At 47.7% G+C, this 12,915-nt stretch overlaps 1 protein-coding gene across 1 annotated transcript in view; it reads left to right on the top strand.

The window, feature by feature from the left end:
• Window positions 1–524: 524 nt before the first annotated feature.
• The window catches only part of PPT2 (palmitoyl-protein thioesterase 2), a 53,249-nt gene continuing 40,858 nt past the window's right edge, over window positions 525–12,915 (top strand). The window contains exon 1 of the mRNA XM_081903456.1: window positions 525–639. The gene's annotated coding sequence lies outside the window, so the exon portion shown is untranslated. The remainder of the gene's footprint in view (window positions 640–12,915) is intronic.

The raw sequence follows: 12,915 nt of genomic DNA, 5'->3' as shown, positions 1-12,915 counted from the left end.
ATCTCTGGGTTATTTGTGGGGCATAGGAATTTGTTCATCCCCCCCCCAAAAAATATAGTCCGGCCCCCCACAAGGTCTGAGGGACAGTGGACCAGCCCCCTGCTGAAAAAGTTTGCTGACCCCTGGTCAAGAGCTTTCTTTTAGTGCGGCTCCCCTTTCAGTCTGAGCTTCCTAACTGGCAACTGGTAGAAATCAAAGCCTTCATTTGCAGGCACTGGAAGCCGACGCTTTGGGACACCGGAGGTTTGCATTCATAAGAGGCAAATTAGCCCTTTTTTGTTATTACAGTATTATTGTTGCAAATCCAGATGTCCGAGAACATTCTAGCACAGAGAGGGAGGGAGGGGGTTGTGATTCCGGCTTGACCCCCAGCCCCCCATCTGATTCTCGGTCTCTTCCTCTCTTTAGGGGGCGCCAGTTTCGCGATGAATGGAGCGGGGGTGGGAATAGAACGTTGCCACATTTGGTTTCCAGGGACGCCTGCGCGGTCGCCGGGGGCGGGGGAGCATCCCCGGATCTGACGCGCGCGCTCCAGCACGAGAGGGGAAATAAACAACAAGAGAAAAAGCGAGAGAGAGAGAGAAGAGAAGAGATCAGCTGGCGGATGGGGGCAGGGAAGCGGCCGGTGTCTTGATCCAGGCAAGATCCGATGGGCGGCGGTGGGGCGCACGGTCCGGTGAACTGCAAGGCGGCGGGGGAAAAATAAATAAAAGTTTGCGAATTAATGGGGTTTACAGATGGGGAATCCCATTCAGGAGAGGCGGGGTGGCGAATTCTTCCACGATCTTAAGCTGGGAGCGTGTGGGGCGAGGATGGGAATGGGTTTGGGTTTGATGCTGAATGGGGCTTGATCGGGGATCCGCAGCGGAGATCATTCATACGGATCTGCTGTGGCTGGAGAAGGGCCTGCAAGGGAGCCGGGAGGGTCGCGTCGACTTTTCCTTTTGGCCTCCGTTGAGGTTTTCAGGTATGGATACTGTATTTTTGAAGAGTTGCACATACAGAGAGGACTTTTCCTCCGGGGGGTGGCTCCCCAGCGCCCACCCCCCTTCTCCTAACTGCACCGGCTAGAGAAGGCGAACCTGGTGGAATTTTCCCCGCTCGGCAGCCCTTAAAGATACAGGAGCGCAAGCGGCTTTTATGACCCGGAGTTCTTATATATGTATATATATTATGGCTTTGCAATGAGGTTGGGTGGAGAGGGGACGCCTTAGTTTCTCGATCGCTGGGGAAAGAAAGGGCGGATTTCTTCCTGCCAGCGTTAATTCTTTGCAAATTTACAAAAGGCGCAAAAGAAATGGAGGGGCGGCGGCGGCTATAGTCGTTTCGGCGGGGCAAATAACTCCGTGCCTACCGAAGGAAAAGTGGAAGAGGGCTTTTGTTCGCATCTGCTTTCGTTCTCTGCCGAGCCGGCCGCCTGCTATAGTTATTTATTTGAACCACAGCTTGGTGCGCAAGAGAGGCTCTTCGCAACATTAGCGCCTGCACGTCTGGCTGCTGGTCAAATCGAAAAGAGCAGAATCGCGCTTTGCTCCGATCCATTGGTGAAAACCCTGCTTGCAATCTCAGGAATGCTTCAGCCGTGCGGCTCTTTTGGTGCCTGCGTTGGATTTTCACAGGATCTCGCTAATTTTTGTGGCTTTGGGTGTGTGTGTGTGAGAGAGAGAGAGAAAGAGAGAGAGAGAGATATTCATCTTTTTTGGGGAGTGTTGTGTTGCATTTGTGCATCGGTTTTATACGCCGCTTTTCCTCCCAAAGGAGCTCAGAGCAAGGAACACACCGGCATTTCGGCAACAGCAAAACCAAAAACTAGTTGGATGCAATGGCTCGGTAGGGTTAGTTACTGCTCTGGCCAACAGCCTGTGACTTTGAAGCTGTTCCTTTGTATTATGTATGTTTAGGGGCTGGACAGGAGAGAGGAAATAAGTCAAGTTTTGCAGTGCTAACAGGTTCTGCATCCCCACTAGGAAATTCTTCCCTTCTCCAAATGGTGAGGTAGCGCTGCTCAGTAGTTACCTTCATTACTGTGTTTTTCACTTGCCTTAGCTTAGGTTGCGTACACACCCTAATCTTAAGGCACACAAATTTCGCAAACAGTCCTGGGCACTGCAGTTTATCTGTTAAGGTAAAGGTAAAAGGACGCCTGACCATTAGGTCCAGTCGTGAGTGACTCTGGGGTTGCGGCGCTCATCTCACTTTATTTTCCGAGGGAGCCAGCATACAGCTTCCGGGTCATGTGGCCAGCATCACTAAGCCACTTCTGGCGAACCAGAGCAGCGCACAGAAATGCCATTTACCTTCCCGCTGGAGTGGTACCTATTTATCTACTTGCACTTTGACGTGCTTTCGAACTGCTAGGTTGGCAGGAGCAGGGACTGAACAACAGGAGCTCACCCCGTTGCGGGGATTCAAACCACCGACCTTCTGATCGGCAAGTCCTAGGCTCTGTGGTTTAACCCACAGCGCCACCCACATCCCTTATGGAGCTACAATTCCCAGCACCCGTAGCAAACCACAGTTCCCAAGATTCTTTTGTAAGAAGCAGTGTGCTTTAAATGTGTGATGTGCTTTTCCCTGCTTTTCCTTCTCCTCTCCTTCCCCTCTCTTCTGAGGATTGGTCAGCTATTCCATTCTTGCACCTTTAGGAACAAATAAGTCTTTGTAGAGATACTCTCTTGCCTCTTAAGCAGGGATTTCTGGCCTGGGGGAAAAATGGATTCCTTTTTATAGAACTGATGATGAACTGGTCTGTGAATCATGATGCACCTTCTGAAGAAGGGTTATAGCTCAGTGGTAGAGCTCTTGCCTGGTACATATAAAGTCCCAGGTTCCATCCCCAGGTATGGCTGGGAGAATTTCTCTGCCTGAAATCTTAAGAACTGCTAGTTGGTGTAGACATTACTGAGTCTGATGGACCAATAGCAGTTTCCTGTGTTCCCTCTGTCCTTTCTGGGACTTTTAATCCACCTCTTCTTTGCAGCATGGCCCATCTGCTCAACCTTAGCTGCCTCCTCACCCTAAGAGAGGGCACTTCCAGACAACCTGTTTATTGAGCATGCACACTGATTTGCTGGCAGGAAGCCTAGGTGACGAGTTGCATCAGACCCAGGTCACACCTCCCAGTGCATGTCCTCCATCACTTGCCTTGTTGCAAAACATCCAGCCTATCTCCATGTTGCAAGCAATTATAATTGTGCAACCTGAATTTGGTGGGATGCGATTGTATCCCAGTCCCAAAAAAACAACTCCAAAAACTGGCGAGTCCAGAATTTGTCAGTGACAAATGTAGACGTATGGGGGAAACTCTGGGATCTGACCTGGGAAACTTCCCACGAGATGGGAAGGACTTTTCCCAGAGCTGTGGCCATGTGGGTGTCAAGGCTGGAGTCAGATGCAGCAGGTCACTTGTCGGTGAAGTTAACTCTTCAAGGAAACGACACACAACTCGGCAACACTTCACAGTAGGTCTTGCCCTGTGGAGCAAGTCCCTGCCCTCCAGCCTTTCTAAGGCTCCTCCTCTCCTGGATGTTTCTCAAGCACTCTCAAACTGCCTCCCTCTGGCCTCTGTTCTGCCCTCCTCAATATTCAGCACGTTCTTCAAAACCAGGGTAGAGGTGGGCTTGTCACAGCAGGAGACGGAGACCCCCCTGGATTCTTCAGCAGTATCCTGATTCCTCTCATCTGCTTCAGCCTCAGAGTCTGAACAGCTCCCTGTCACATATTCCTCCTGCTCACTAAACCCTGTTGCTCCTTCAGCATCTAGAACCTCCTCCCAATTTCCCCCCTCTCCTTGGTGTCCCGCCGCCAATCCCTGGGCTCTGAGCCTTCCTCCTCTGGGGTTTCCCTTGGGGGTCCCCAGCTGGTGCCTCTCACCAGTCGTCCTCTTTCAGCCAGTCCCTGACAGTGGGGGACTGGGCCCCTCAACAAAATGCCAAGCTATAATATCTAGTGTGCATTCTCAGCTTTCATCTTTAAAAAGTCTTACGTACTGAGAAACCAGGAAAAATATGTTCGCTGCGTTCTACTTGGTAGAGAGTAAAGGGGCCCATGTCCCTCCCTCCAGATGTTTTTGAACTCCCACTAGCCCCAGCCAGTGGCTATAGATAATGGAAGCTGGAGTCCAGCAACATTGGTGTTTTGTCCATAAGTGTGAAGAAACTGGGGTGACTGACCGGTACTTGGAACATTGGTTTCTAATTCCTGAATTGAATATATAAAATAACTTTTGAACTTAACAGGACTGCACCTGTTTTCTTGCCACCACTGGTTTTGCATGGGGTTTTGGGGGTTGTCTTGCGTCAATTGGTGCACACCAACTGCGCAACATTTCTGTGGCCATTTGTGGTTATGGACCTAAATTCCCTACACATTAAAAAAAATAACAAGCATCTTACATCAGTCCTGCATTATGAAAAAACAAGATCCTGCACTGTGAGCAGTATAAATTTTGCACATTGAAATTCTTTTTCGTAACTTTGTTTTATTTTGCACAAAAGAACAGCTATGATTTTGCCCTTTTTTGCTCCTCCTGAGACACCTGCATGCGATTTGTGCTCATGTACTTTCAAGCAGAGTATTTGCAGCTAAAGACTTACTCCGGGGCCACTTTCTGTACTCTGTGCTACAGCAGTATTTATTTACTGACTTAGTGCATTCATACCCCATTTTTTCCTTCAAGGAGCCCAAGGTGGCATGCATGGCTCTTCGCTCTTCGTTTACTTCCCACGACACCCCTGAGAGGTAGGTTAGGCTGAGAGGAAATGACTGGCCTGAACAGTAAATAAATGAAGGGACGCGGGTGGCGCTGTGGGTTAAACCACAGAGCCTAGGACTTGCCGATCAGAAGGTTGGCGGTTCGAATCCCCGTGACGGGGTGAGCTCCCAGTGTTCGGTCCCTGCTCCTGCCAACCTAGCAGTTTGAAAGCACATCAAAGTGCAAGTAGATAAATAGGTACCACTCCGGCGGGAAGGTAAACGGTGTTTCCGTGCACTGCTCTGGTTCGCCAGAAGTGGCTTAGTCCTGCTGGCCACATGACCTGGAAGCTGTACGCCAGCTCCCTTGGCCAATAAAGTGAGATGAGCGCCGCAACCCCAGAGTCGCTCACGACTGGACCTAATGGTCAGGGGTCCCTTTACCTAAATAAATGAAGGAGCGTCTCCACCCTCATCGTTCAGCCCAGACACTGAGGTCCAGCTCCGAGGGCCTTCTGGCGGTTCCCTCACTGTGATAAGTGAGGTTACAGGGAACCAGGCAGAGGGCCTTCTCAGTAGTGGCACCCGCCCTGTGGAACACCCTCCCATCAGATGTCAAAGAAATAAACAACTATGTTACTTTTACAAGACATCTGAAGGCAGCCCTGTTTGGGGAAGTTTTTAATGTCTGATGTTTTATCGTGTTTTAATATTCTGCTGGGAGCCGCCCAGAGTGGCTGGGGAAACCTGGCTAGATGGGCAGGGCATAAATTTATTATTATTATTTTATTATAAAGTTGTTTATGTGGTCATTGGGACACATGCATGGGAAGAGGCAACTGAACACCTCTGCCCCAATCTCCTCTTTTGACTGCCGTAAACTAATGTTTAAAGAGTCATATTTTTGTTGGTGGGAAAATACTGCAATCCTACTCCCCCTCCCCCCCTCAACTGGCACCCAGGATATGATATGATAATTTTAATTGCTGTTTTAACTGTTGTTCCATCTTAATGGGGTTGCATTATTGCACATTTTAATTTATGGATGTTGCAATATTTTGATGGAATTGTTCTAGCATGTGTGTTGCAATTGGTTTTATACCTACTAAGAAGAGGTTTGGGGACAGGGGTGGCGCTGTGGTCTAAACCACTGAGCCTAGGGCTTGCTGATCAGAAGGTCGGCGGTTTGAATCCCCGTGACGGGGGTGAGCTCCCATTTCTCGGTCCCTGCTCCTGCCAACCTAGCAGTTCGAAAGCACGTCAAAGTGCAAGTAGATAAATAGGTACCGCTCCGGTGGGAAGGTAAATGGCGTTTCCGTGCGCTGCTCTGGTTCACCAGAAACGTCTTAGTCGTGCTGGCCACACGACCCAGAAAAACTGTCTGCAGACAAACATTGGCTCCCTCAGCCTATAGAGCGAGATAAGTGAGCAACCCCAGAGTCGTCCGCAACTGGACTTAACTGTCAGGGGTCCTTTACTTTTTTTTAAGAAGAGATTTTGGCAGTCTGAAGACATATGGTCCCCCTCACCTTTCTGAAGCTAAGCATCGTTGGGTCTGGTCAGTGCCTGGGTGCATGACCTCCTTGGTAACCGCATGAACACCATCTTGGGTTCCACGATGAAAGAAAGCGGGGGACATAAATGCAAGAAAATGAACTTCAGAATATTATGTACACTTGCAATGCTGGCTGAACTTTGCTTGGAAGCACCACTTGGCATAGAATCTCAGAGTTGGGTCATTCCAAGGGTTATCTATTCCAACCTCTGGCATGATTCGGTTCAGTGTGGTATAGTGGTTAGGATGTTGGACTAGGACTCGGGAGACCAGGGTTTGAATTCCCATAAGGCCATGAAGCTCACTGGGTGACCTCGTAGCCCAGGGGTCATAAAACCTTTTCAGCTGGGGGCCGGTTCACTGGCCCCCAGTCCTTGTGGGGGGCCGGACTATATTTTGGGGAGAAAATGAACAAATTCCTATGCTTCACAAATAACCCAGAGATGCATTTTAAATAAAAGGACACGTTCTACTCATGTAAAAACATGCTGATTCCCGGACTATCTGTGGGCCTGATTTAGAAGGCGATTGGGCCTGATCCGACCTCCATGTCGTAGCCAGACACAGTCTCTCAGCCTGACTTGTTGCGAGGATAATCTAGAGATGGAGAGCTCCTTGGATTAAAAGGTGGGATAAAAATGCATTAAATAACGAGGATGATGAAGATGAGTGACCACAGCTAAAGAGCAGATTGAGAGATGCTGCGCTAACGAAAGGAAAATGAACCTCGATAGCTCAGTTGGCTGGAGCACAGTGCTGATAACGCCAAGGTTGCAGGTTTGATTCCCGTATGGGGCAGCTGCATCTTCCTGCAGTGCAGGGGGTTGGACTAGATGACCCTCAGGGTCCCTTCCAACTCTATGATTCTACCAGCGTTGCCATATTGGCAGGGAGTTCCTGACAAATGGCAGCTTGACTGAACAAGCCTGCGTGTGAAATGTCTGGAAGGAAGTGGTTCGGGAGGGACTAGGGCAGGGGCCAGGAACCAGTGGGCCTCCAGATGCTGTTAATAGTATAAAATATTATGTGCTTATTTAAATTTATTTTATCCCGCCCTTCCTCCTGAAGCCGCCCAGGGCGGCAGATGCACACATTATAAAACAATTAAAAGATCTAAAAAGGATCTTGTTGCTGCTGAACAACATTTTGCATCAGCTCACACAACCATACCCAATGGCTAGGAATGATGGGAGTTGTAGTTCGAACGAATTTATTTCAGTCACAGACAAGTTCCAGCCCACCTACAATATCAAGGAAGTCATAAAACATGATGAGGATACATTTGAATTTGCAATTAGGTATAACAGGGACGATACGGATATAGCAACAGTTAAAAATATATATAAATTAAAACTTAGAATCGTAGAATCATAGAGTTGGAAGAGACCACAAGGGCCATCGAGTCCAACCCCCTGCCAAGCAGGAAACTTGGTCACTAATATACAGTGGTACCTCTGGATATGAACGGATCCATTCCGGAGCCCCGTTCGCATCCTGAAGTAAATGTAAGACGCGGCTGTGTGTGCGCGGGTCGTCATTTTGAGAATCTGCAGAGCAGAACCCAAAAATACTTAACTTGAAGCTACTTCAACCTGAGCTATGACTGTAAACCTAAAATTATCATTTAAGGCCTTAATCATTATGATAGCACAGCTTGTTCCCTAAGTTTTATGGCAATCGCACAGAATTTGGCTACCCTTAACGTGATCTCAGGATCCTTGACGGGAGTTGTAGTTCAGTAACAACATCTAGAAAAGGGATGCGGGTTGCGCTGTTGGTTAAACCAGAAGGTTGGCAGTTCGAATCCCCGCGACGGGGTGAGCTCCCGTTGCTCGGTCCCTGCTCCTGCCAACCTAGCAGTTCGAAAGCACATCAAAGTGCAAGTAGATAAATAGGTACCACTCTGGCGGGAAGGTAAATGGCATTTCCTTGCCTCTCTGGTTCACCAGAAGCGGCTTAGTAATGCTGGCCACATGACCCGGAAGCTGTACACCGGTAAAGCGAGATGAGCACCGTGACACCAGAGTCGGTCACGACTGGACCTAATGGTCAAGGGGTCCCTTTACCTTTACCTTTACTAACATCTAGAAATGGAAAAAACAAAACAAAACCCAAATTAAGGGAGGGCAAATCCTACTGGGTTCTTCTGTGTGTTTGCTTTCTGGCACCCTGGTGGTGTCTTGTTTCCATCTCCCACCCAAGAATAAGTATCTTAACACTTAATTATTTTATGCTTTCTCTTTGGGACAATCTGGAAATGGGCTTCGCTCGCTGCCTGCAACCCCCCTTTTGCTTCTGAATCTGTGTGGCTGATTCACTGTTTCTCCATGTCGGTGTGTGTTTGGCGGGTGTGTTGTTGCTGTTAATTTGGCGTGTGGCTCCTCGCCCTGTCTTGTTTACTGTTGCGCGGCTCTGCTGAGCTGGGTGTAATGTTTCACTGGAAGGGAACAGATACGATTCGGGCAAAAGGAAGCAAATTGAAGTGCCACTGATTTCGGCAAGAGACTGGCAAGGAGAGGGGGCAGTGGCTGAACCTTTCGCTGTGCCACTGATGCTAGGAAATGAGAGTGTGTGCAAAGCATAGAAACACAACCCCGTTTTGATTCTGTGCCCAGTTTGAGGTGCTTCTTTAGCCTTTTAGTGATTCGGGAACTGAGGGTGCAGAGGACTGCATCCCACCCACAAGAGGCTGCTTGTAGGCTGTGGTTGTCATACGCCCTGTCCCCACCTCACCCCATCTGAGATGCATAGAATCGTAAAATTGTAGAGTTGGAAGGGACCTCACAGGTCATCTAGACCAACCTCCTGCAATGCAGGAATCTCAGCTAAAGCACCCATAGCAGATGGCCCTCCCACCTATGCTCAAAGACCTCCAAGGAAGGAGAGTCCAGAACTTCCCAAGGTTGAACCACTGTTGAACAGCTCAGAAAGTTCTTCCTGATGTTACAGGAAAAATCCAAGGGCTCTCTTGGACAAAACAAAGACACCAACCAGGATAACTTGGAGCAAAACAGCAGCTTGTAGGCTTGGCCTTTATTGAACTGTTGCAACAGGGTATTCCCCTCACGTGCAGGTGAGAGGAAAGAACCCAGAAGAATAGTGTGCAAGGTCTTATAAAAACTTTTGAAATTCCCCTCCTCTAGATCAAGCCCACCCCCAGAAACATCATGCTTACATTACAGAAAGGAGGGGTTGAGGGAGGAGTTGGTGGTAACTTGAGTGTCTTGTCACCTGGCTGGTTCCTCCCTTCCCCCTTCCCCATGGAGACAAAGGGGAGTTTGCAGTTTCCTGCCCCCTGAGGGAAGATCTGATCATTGTCCTTTCAGCCCATTGTTTCAGTCCATGCTGAATCCACTCCCATATGCAAGTTCTTTGTGATCTTGATTGTCTTCTGTCTGGGATCATCAGGGTCGGCATGGGCAGGGCTTCTGTGTATGTGCTGAGAGGGGAAGGGATTATGGCTGACCAGGACTAAGTCACCCCCCTTTGTTAGTTCTTGTCATATGGAGTAAAATAAAAATGCAACAGTGCAAATCCGATGTATGGTTGATTTTCTATGAATTTATAACAGAAATGTGGCGTATGTAGTGTGTGAGTGTGTGTGTGTGTGTGTGAAGTTTATACAAACAGAATGATTGGGGTGGGGGGGTTCCTGCTACACTGATGTTTAGCCAGAATCTCCTTCATTGTACAGTGGACACTCGGGTTGCAAACGTGATCCGTGCGGGATGCACGTTCGCAACCTGCAGTGTCCGCAACCCACAGTGGCGCGTCTGCGCATGCGCGGTTTGCAATTTGGTGCTTCTGCACATGCGCAAAGCGCGATTTAGTGCTTCTGTGCATGCGCGGCCACCAAAACCCAGAAGTAATCTGTTTCGGTATTTCCGGGTTTTGGCAGTCTGTAACCCCAAAAAGGGACGCAGGTGGCGCTGTGGGTTAAAGCCTCAGCGCCTAGGACTTGCTGATCGAAAGGTTGGCGGTTCGAATCCCTGCGGCGGGGTGCGCTCCCGCTGCTCGGTCCCAGCGCCTGCCAACCTAGCAGTTCGAAAGCACCTCCGGGTGCAAGTAGATAAATAGGGACCGCTTACCAGCGGGAAGGTAAATGGCGTTTCCGTGTGCGGCTCTGGCTCGCCAGATGCAGCTTTGTCACGCTGGCCACGTGACCCGGAAGTGTCTCCGGACAGCGCTGGCCCCTGGCCTCTTAAGTGAGATGGGCGCACAACCCCAGAGTCTGTCAAGACTGGCCTGTACAGGCAGGAGTACCTTTACCTTTACCTTAACCCGAAAAAACGCAACCTGAAGCGACTGTAACCCGAGGTATGACTGTATCTTGACTGTTTTTTGGATCCTACCCTCCAGAGCAGGAGAAAACAAGCTTGCTCCCTCTTCCATGTGACAGCCCTTGAGATATTTGAAGAAGATATCCTATCTCCTCTCAGGCTAAACATCTTCCAGGGTAAACATACCCAGCTCCCATGACCGGTCCCCATAAGGCTGGCTTTCCAGACCTTTGATCCTCTTGGTTGCCCTCCTCTGCACACCTTCCATCTTCTCAATCTCCTTCTTAAAAGTGCTGTTTTGCTAGAAAAGGAGCTGTCAGAACTCACCATGTTCGCCTCCCTCGTTCTCTAATAATGAACGGAGTTCTGGTGAGTTCCAGCTGCAAAAAAAGCCCTGCTTCTTTTATGTACTTACAAGTGTTGAACTAATTGGCTGATGAAGAATTCAACAAAACAGTAGTTATCCAGAAATACCGTTCAGAATTGGACATCAGAATTGGACATTTGCTGATTATACAAAGCTTCACAGCTTGCTCTCCGCCAGGTAAAGTCTGGCGCCGTGATTCGTTTAAGGACTTTCAGAGACTTCAGTTTGTTAGTTTTGATGTTTCGAATAATTCCATAAAGTTTTTCACATTGTTCTTGTTTCTGGCCATCGTGTTGCCTTTGATATTGCTGACTCTTTTATAGTGACACCTAGAACTGGACACAGTATAGTGGACGCTCGGGTCGTGAACGTGATCCGTGCGAGATGCATGTTCTCAATTCACAACTTTCACAACCTGCAGCGCTGTGTCTGTGCATGCGAGGGTCATGATTTGGTCTTCTGTGCATGCGCAAAGCACATTTTAGTGTTTCTGCACGTGCACAGGTGCCGAAACCCAGAAGTAACACGTTCCAGTACTTCCGGGTTCAGCGTGTTGCGAAACCCGAAAATATGCAACCTGAAGCGTCTTTAACCTGAGGTATGACTGTATTCCAGGTGTGGCCTGACCAAGGCAGAATAGAGTGGGGATATTACTTCCCTTGTTCTGGACACTGTACTTCTGTTGATGCGGCCTAGAATATTTACAGAATATTTGAAAAATTATTGTACGCAACTTAAAAGTCGTTGGTAGTGTTGACTTAACATCGTGCAGTGAGAATAACTTTAATGAACTATGCAAGATAATTAGAAAAATAAATTGGAGTTTGATATGCAGAGGTAAAAGATATTGCATTAGCAACCGCAGAACGGGGGGGGGGGAGAAGGGCCGAGGAGATGAAGTTTTGAACGAAAGATGTAATTTTGTGTTGGTGATAATGCAAACTGAGGAAATTAAAAATAAAATACTTTAAAGTATAATAATAATAATAATAGAATAGCATTTGCTTCATTTGCTGCTGCATTGCACTGCTGGGTCATGTTTAGGGAAGTTTTTAATGTTTGATATTTTACTGTGTTTTTAATATCCTGTTGGAAGTTGCCCAAGTAGCTGGGGAGGGTATAAGTAAATAATAATAATAATAATAATAATAATAATAATAATAATAATAATAATAATTTATCACGTTCAGCTTGTGGTCTACTAAGACCCCTAGTTGTCCCCCATCTTATATCTGTGAAGCTGTTTATTCCTGCCTAAGAAAGGCCAGTGGTTGAGAATCTTTGCTTGCAAAACATCTTAGGTACAATCTCCAGCATTCTGCCTGGAACCCTAATCAGTGATTTAGATTGACCAATGGGCCTGATTCTGTCTGAGGCAGTTTCCCAAGTTCCTATATCAGGATGTTTATTTCAACAAGAGGTTGAGGCTGCAATTCTATACTCATTTGGGGGCAAGCCTCTTTGGGCTCAGTGGGACTTGCTTCTGAGTACAGTCGTACCTTGAAAGTCAAACGGAATCTGTTCCGGAAATCCAAAATGTTCGAAAACCAGAGCATGGCTTCCCGCAGCCAATCAGAAGCCACAGAAGCCTCATCGGACATTTGGCTTCCAAAAGAACGTTAGAAAACTGAAACAGTCTCTTCCAGGTTTTGATTATTTGGGAGCCTAAACGTTCGAGAACTAGGCTGTTCGAAAACCAAGGTACAACTGTAGACATGTATAGGGCTATTCTGCTAAAGATTCAGGGCCTTAGCAAAAAAATCTATCTTGCATATAAATATTTAGCGTAGTCTTTCTGGGTCATTATTAAAAGAAATATGCTTTTGGGAAGATGCATGTTTTTCCTAGTGTAGTGCTGGTCTTTTTTTTTGGTACTGTTTGCTAGGCTCTTTCTTCTGGGGTTTTGAATTGTTCATATATTTTTAATATTGTTAGCATTTTAATGATATTATTCTGGGGGATGGAATGGAACGGAAGGTGCAGGATAAAAATATTCTCATAAATTAGTAATGGCTGTTTTG

Source organism: Podarcis melisellensis (assembly GCF_964234715.1).
Source record: "Podarcis melisellensis genome assembly, chromosome: 2".
Classification (NCBI taxonomy): domain Eukaryota; kingdom Metazoa; phylum Chordata; class Lepidosauria; order Squamata; family Lacertidae; genus Podarcis; species Podarcis melisellensis.
This window is presented reverse-complemented; position numbering and strand designations above follow the sequence as displayed.